The 6,752-nt window shown below is 46.8% G+C and overlaps 1 protein-coding gene across 1 annotated transcript in view; it reads left to right on the top strand.

Moving 5' to 3' along the window:
- The window catches only part of ARSH (arylsulfatase family member H), a 58,942-nt gene that overhangs the window by 27,719 nt on the left and 24,471 nt on the right, over positions 1-6,752 (top strand). The gene's annotated exons all lie outside the window — the stretch shown is intronic.

Here is a 6,752-nt window from a genome sequence, read left to right as displayed (position 1 = left end):
AACCTACCTATTTCCCCTTTCTTGTGTTGTTTGCGCTTTCAAAGTCATAGATAGTTCCGTTCAGTCGCTCAGTTGAGTCTGACTCTGCGACGCCATGGCCTGCAGCACGCCAGGCCTCCCTGTCCATCACCAACTCCTGGAGTTCACCCAAACTCATGTCTATCGAGTCAGTGATGCCATCTAACCATCTCATCCTCTGTCATCCCCTTCTCCTCCAGCCTCCAATCTTTCCCAGCATCAGAGTCTTTTCCAACAAGTCAATTCTTCGCATCAGGTGGCCAAAGGATTGGAGTTTCAGCTTCAGCATCAGTCCTTCCAATGAATATTCAGGCTTGATGTTATAGCTAGGGAATCACCGAATCAAAAGTCATGAAGATTTAACCCTCTGTTTTCTTGTAAGAGTTTTGTATATTGAAGGCAACTGTTTAAGGTCTTTGATGCATTTGTAGTTAATTTAGAAATCTATCCATGTAGTGGAATATGTGGTGTGGTGTTTAGTCGCTCAGTCGTGTCTGACTCTTTGTGACCCCGTGGACTGCAGCCCCCCATGCTCCTCTGTCCATGGGGATTCTCCAGGCAAGCATACTGGAGAGGGTCGCCATTTCCTTCTCCAGGGGATCTTCCTGGCCCAGGGATCGAACCCATGTCTCTTGCATTGGCAGGCAGATTCTTTACCACTGAGACTCCTGGGAGGTTTTTTGTTAGGTATATTTTTCAGTAAAAAAAAAAAAAAAATGAAAAAAATAAGCTGAGGATAAAAACATATATTTTAGAGCAGATAAAAATAGAGTTTGCAACCTGCCCCAAATTCCATTTCTAGTACATGGTGTGACCCACAGCAGTGCTTAACCTGAGCTTGTCCACTTAACCTCCCTGGAGAGAACAGATTGAATTTGACTCCCTCCTTTTGTAAACTTAGGCTTCTCCGGTGGCTCAGATGCTAAAGAATCTGCCTGCAATGCACGAGACCTGGGTTCAATCCCTGGGTCAGGAAGATCCCCTGGAGAAGGAAATGGCAACCCACTCCAGTATTCTTGCCTGGAGAATCCCATGGACAGAAGAGCCTGGCGGGCTACAGTCCATGGGGTCGCAAAGCGTTGGACACAGCTGAATGACTAACACTTTCATTTTTTACTTTTTAAAATAAACATGTCAGGACATCTTTCCCAGTGTCAGTGAGTGTGCGAGTGTGAAAGCCGGTCAGTCCTGTCTGACTCTTGGCGATTCCATGGGCTGTCCATGGAATTCTCTAGGACAGAATACTGGAGTGGGTGGCCTTTCCCTTCTCCAGGGGATCTTCCCAACCCAGGGATCGAACCCAGGGATTTCCCACATTGCAGGGGACTCTTTACCAGCTGAGCCACCAGGGAAGCCCATCTTTCCCACGAAGGGACTCAAATCTAATCTTCATCAGCAGATACAAATTTTCTCCCCAGCAGTTGAAAAACAAACATCAATATAAAAATAAAAGGAACTTCTACCTCAGGGTCAAAAATCCAGAAGACTGAAGGTTCTACTTATGATAGCTCAGAGTCGGACACGACTGAAGTGACTTAGCAGCAGCAGCAGGGCATGGAAGCAACCTAGATGTCCATCGGAAAGTGAATGGATAAAGAAGCTGTGCTACATGTATACAGTGGAATATTACTCAGCCATGAACAGGGACGCATTTGAGTCAGTCCTAATAAGATGGATGAACGTAGAGCCTATTATACAGAGTAAAGTAAGTCAGAAACAGAAAGACAATTATCATTGAGTCTGAGTGAACTCTGGGATTTGGTGATGGACAGGGAGCCCTGGCGTGCTTCGATTCATGGGGTCGCAAAGAGTCGGACATGACTGAGCGACTGAACTGAACTGAACTGAACTGAATGCGTATATATGGCATATACATGTATATATATATAAAGATGGTACTGATGAATCTATTTGCAGGGTAGCAATGGAGATGTAGACACGGAGAACAGACTTAGGGCCACTGTGGGTGGCTGGGAGGAGAAGGAGAGGGTGGGAGGTATGGAGAGAGTAACATGGAAAATGCATACATCACTATATGTAACATAGACAGCCAGTGGGAATTTGCTGTGTGACTCAGGGAACTCAAAGCCCGGCTCTGGGACAACCTAGAGGGGTGGGATGGGGACGGAGGTGGGAGGGAGGGGTTCAAGTGGGAGGGGACCTTGGTAAACCTATGGCCGATTCATGTGGATGTCTGGTAGAAACCAATGCAACTATAAAGCAGTTATCTTTCAATTAAAAATAAATAGATTTTACAGAAAATGCAGAAGAGGGAAGGAACAGACCCTGTATGAAAAGCTGGGCAATTCAGCACGATCAAGACTTTTGAAGCCTCCTCACATGAGCATCTCTTCTTTCCCTAACCCCTGGCTTCTCACCAACATCGGTTCAGTTCAGTCGCTGTCGGGTCTGACTCTTTGCGACCCCATGGACCGAACATCCCAGGACTCCCTGTCCATCACCAACTCCCGGAGCTTGCTCAAACTCATGTCTGTCGAGTCGGTGATGCCATCCAACCATCTCATCCTCTGTGTCACCAACATAATAAGACTTTGAGCAAGGCTGGAGATGCCCAGGAGTAAGTGCAGTGATGGCATTCCTAGAGGGATGTGTGGCTGACCCTAGCAGAAAGGGTGTCTGGGTGCCGTGAAACCACCGTCTATGTATTGCAGCCCGGGGCACTCAGCATCCACAGAGCCAAGAAAGGTCCACAAGATGCTTGAGGACCGGAAGAGGCCGAAGCTCTCCTTATTACACATCTGCCCTCTCCTCCCTGCTTTGAACGTCTGGCTGGAGTCCTTGCTTAAGTTTTACGAAAAAAAAAAAAAAAAAAATTCAGTGTGCTGAATTCCACTTTCTTAGCTGTGTATGTTTGGTACCATGCAAAGGGCTTCCCTGGTGGCTCAGTGGGAAAGAATCTCCTGCAGTGAAAAAGACAGAGGTTCGATCCCTGGGTCAGGAAGATTCCCCTCGAGGAGGAAATGGCAACCCCCTCCAGTATTCTTGCCTGGCGAATCCCTACAGACAGAGGACCCCTGCGGGCTACAGCCCATGGTGTCGCAAAGAGTTGGACAGGACTAAGGGACTGAATAGCAGCACCACTTGAAGGTCAACGATGCCTGATTGCTTCCGTAAATAACTATGTTCGCAGCAGTCTCCACAGGTCATGTTTAGATATAAAACTAATTGGCGGATTTGAGCAAAGCCCAGCCTGGGCACTTAATATGTGTTTAATTATAATCATGAGGACAGGAGCTCGGGGCCGAGAGAGGAATTTGGACTTGCAGGAGCGGCGTTCACAAATGCAAGGAGCTTCGGGGGTAACAAGTCGTCTCAAGTGAGTAAAACAGTTTAACTCTACGATACTTCAGCTTGGGGGATGCTCATATTTTTGTCTGGTCAAGGGAGAGGGGAGAGACTTGAGTGTTAGTTTCATCACATTCTCTGTCTGTCTTCTCTCTCTCTCTAATTTTGTGTCTCCATCTCTCAGTCTCTCTCTTTCCTCTCTCCACCTCTCTGTCTCTCTCCATCTCGCTCTGCCCTTCACATCTTCTGCAATTTTAAACGTGTGTAGATACGGGATCATTAATATACACTACTTTCTCTGACTTCTTTCACCCAGCGTATTTATCTTTCAATCCATCAATACTGTTATCTCTATGAATGGTTTGCTCCTTAAAAAAAAAAGGTAATATCTGAGTACTACGCATTCTAAGAATTTCTGGCTTCACCAGAGTTGACTGAGTCATTCACCTGTGGGTAGATACAGGGGTGCAATCCTATTTTTCTGTAATGGAGTTTACGCATTTAGTAATTTTTTCAGGGGTGCTCTTAATGAAGGAGGTGACTTTGAACACCTCTTTAAAGACTGCTGAAAGAGAACGATGGTTTTATAAGACTATATTTGTGTGTGATGTGTCAAGCTGCTTGAGCCTTTCTTGGTGGCTCAGATGGTAAAGAATCTGCCTGCGGGAGACCTGGGTTCGATCCCTAGGTTGGGGAAGGTCTCCTGGAGAAGGGCATGGCAACCCACTCCAGTATTCTTGCCTGGAGAATCACATGGACAGAGGAGCCTGGTGGGCTACAGTCCATGGGGTCGCAAAGAGTCAGACACAACTGAGAGACTGACATGTTCAGCTTGTCGGCTTCATGCATTTATAGATCTGAAGTCCAATTGCCTCTTGCCCATGTACCTACCTTTAATAACATTCTGTGTTAAAATTTGAAAAAAGTAGCAGGCTATCGAGGTGGGGTGGGGTGAGGAATACAGGCTTAATTGCAGCAGCTTCTTGCTGGACAGGATCTTTTTCATATTTATTAAAATCTGGAGTTGATAAGCACAGTATTTTGAGGCAACAGACATTCCCTTAAATCGTGAAGACAAGTTTCCTTCCTGTCTATTTAACAAATAGATTTTGTTCCTTGCCTATTAGGAAGGACTTTGCAGTGTTGCCTACAACCACCGATTATAATTGTTTTTTTTTTATTACTTATTTATTTTCGATACATTGGGTCTTTGATGCTGTTCAGTTCAGTCACTCAGTCACGTCCAACTCTTTGCGACCCCATGGACTGCAGCACACCAGGCCTCCCTGTCCATCACCAGCTCCCAGAGTTCACTCAAACTCATGTCCGTTGAGTCAGTGATGCCATCCAACCATCTCATCCTCTGTCGTCCCCTTCTCCTCCTGTCCTCAATCTTCCCCAGCATCAGGGTCTTTTCCAACGAGTCAGCTCTTCACATCAGGTGGCCAAAGGATTGGAGTTTCAGCTTCAGCATCAGCCCTCCCAATGGTTATTCAGGACTGATCTCCTTTAGGATGGACTGGTTGGATCTCCTCGCAGTCCAAGGGACTCGCAATGGTCTTCTCCAACACCACAGTTCAAAACCATCAATCCTTTGGAGATCCTTACTGGAGGTCAAAGGTGGCAAGATGGCCCTAGGAATTGGATGCACACACACACAGACACCCACAGGATTGCCTCAGACACCTCACACCGCACGCTGATCTTCAATTTACCAGCCTCGTCAAAAGTCTTTTCAACCCTGTGATTCCCCAGGCCCCTCTCCCATAAAACAGAGCAGCTATCATTAACCCCTCGAGGCGAGCCGGGGAAGGTATTTTGAGGACCCAGTGGGAAGCCCTGTGTAGCAATGCCTTGGGGTTGAGAAAACCCTATAAACTTTTTGGCAGAGTCATTAATCTTTACTACCTGTCATTTGGTCTGTGGGGTGGGTGCTCAGCTGACAGAACCTCGTTGACACGGGGAATTTAAAGCATCCCAAGGCAAGGGGATACCAGGCTGTATCATTGTTGGGACTCTCATAAAACGGCCCTAATTACAGCTGCCCCACACGCTGGTCTGTGGGAAATGAGTCTGGCCGCCATAACCCCCAGGTCTACACTGGTGATCCGTGCACTCTTCAAGGTGAGAGGCATGGGTGGTCCACCATGCTCAACCATCTTCCTTCGTAGAGGAGCACACAGTAGGTCTCACACAAACACTTCCTGGGCGGTTGCCTGCTCATGGGTGACCTTTATTTTAGAGGCTCCACATTGAAGGGTTTTGTTGCTGGTGTTACTTGAGAAAGTTCTTTTATTGGCGTTCTTGTCTACGAACCACAGGGTGTCTTTCTCATCTTTTTATTGTGTGACATTCAGAAGGTGACTGAGCCGTAAAGGAAGTCGTTACTACTAACTGGTGAAGAGTATTTAGAATGGAACCGATGATTTAAGTTAGAGGGCTTCCCGGCTGTGGTGTTCAAGAAGATTCTTGAGAGTCCCTTGGAGTGCAAGGAGATCCAACCAGTCCATCCTAAAGGACATTAGTCCTGAGTGTTCATTGGAAGGACTGATGCTGAAGCTGAAACTCCAATATTTTGGCCACCTGATGCAAAAAACTGACTCATTTGAAAAGACCCTGATGTTGGGAAAGATTGAAGGTGGGAGGACAAGGGGACGACAGAAGATGAGATGGTTGGATGGTATCACCGACTCAATGGACATGAGTCTGAGTAAGCTCTGGGAGTTGGTGATGGACAGGGAAGCCTGGCGTGATGTGGCCCATGGGGTCACAAAGAGTCGGACACGACTGAGCGACTGAACTAAACTGAACTGGTGGCTCGGATGGTAAAGAATCTGCCTGCAATGCGGGAGACCTGGGTTCGATCGTTGGGTCGGGAAAATCCCCTGGAGAAGGACGTGGCCACCCACACAAGTATTCCTGCTTGGAGAATCCCATGGACAGAGAATGCTGGTGAGCTACAGTCGATGAGGTTGCAAAGAGTCAGACACGACTGAGCACACGTATTTAAATTAGACCTGAATCTTTGTGCCCACATCCTCCCCCTTGCCCTGAAACCTATAATTTAGAGTTGCAAATGAAAACCAGAAAGAAGCTATGCTACTTTAAAAAAACAAAAACAAAAAAAACAAAAACAAAAAAAACCTCATCTACACTCCTCAGGAAATTGCAATAAAATATGCTCTAATGAAAGTATATCTTTACTTTATCGTTCAGTTCAGTTCAGTCGCTCAGTCACGTCTGACTCTTTGCAACCCCATGAACTGCAGCACACTAGGCCTCCCTGTCCATCACCAACTCCCAGAGTTCTCCCAAACTCATGTCCATCAAGTCGGTGATGCCATCCAGCCATCTCATCCTCTGTGGTCCCCTTGTCCTCCTGCCCACAGTCGTTGGGGGAAAAAAGACGCAGGGCTTAGAATGTTGAA

Source organism: Bos indicus, chromosome X (genome assembly GCF_029378745.1).
Source record: "Bos indicus isolate NIAB-ARS_2022 breed Sahiwal x Tharparkar chromosome X, NIAB-ARS_B.indTharparkar_mat_pri_1.0, whole genome shotgun sequence".
Classification (NCBI taxonomy): domain Eukaryota; kingdom Metazoa; phylum Chordata; class Mammalia; order Artiodactyla; family Bovidae; genus Bos; species Bos indicus.
Note: the sequence above shows the minus strand (reverse complement) of the source record. Positions and strands in the feature narration are given on the sequence as shown.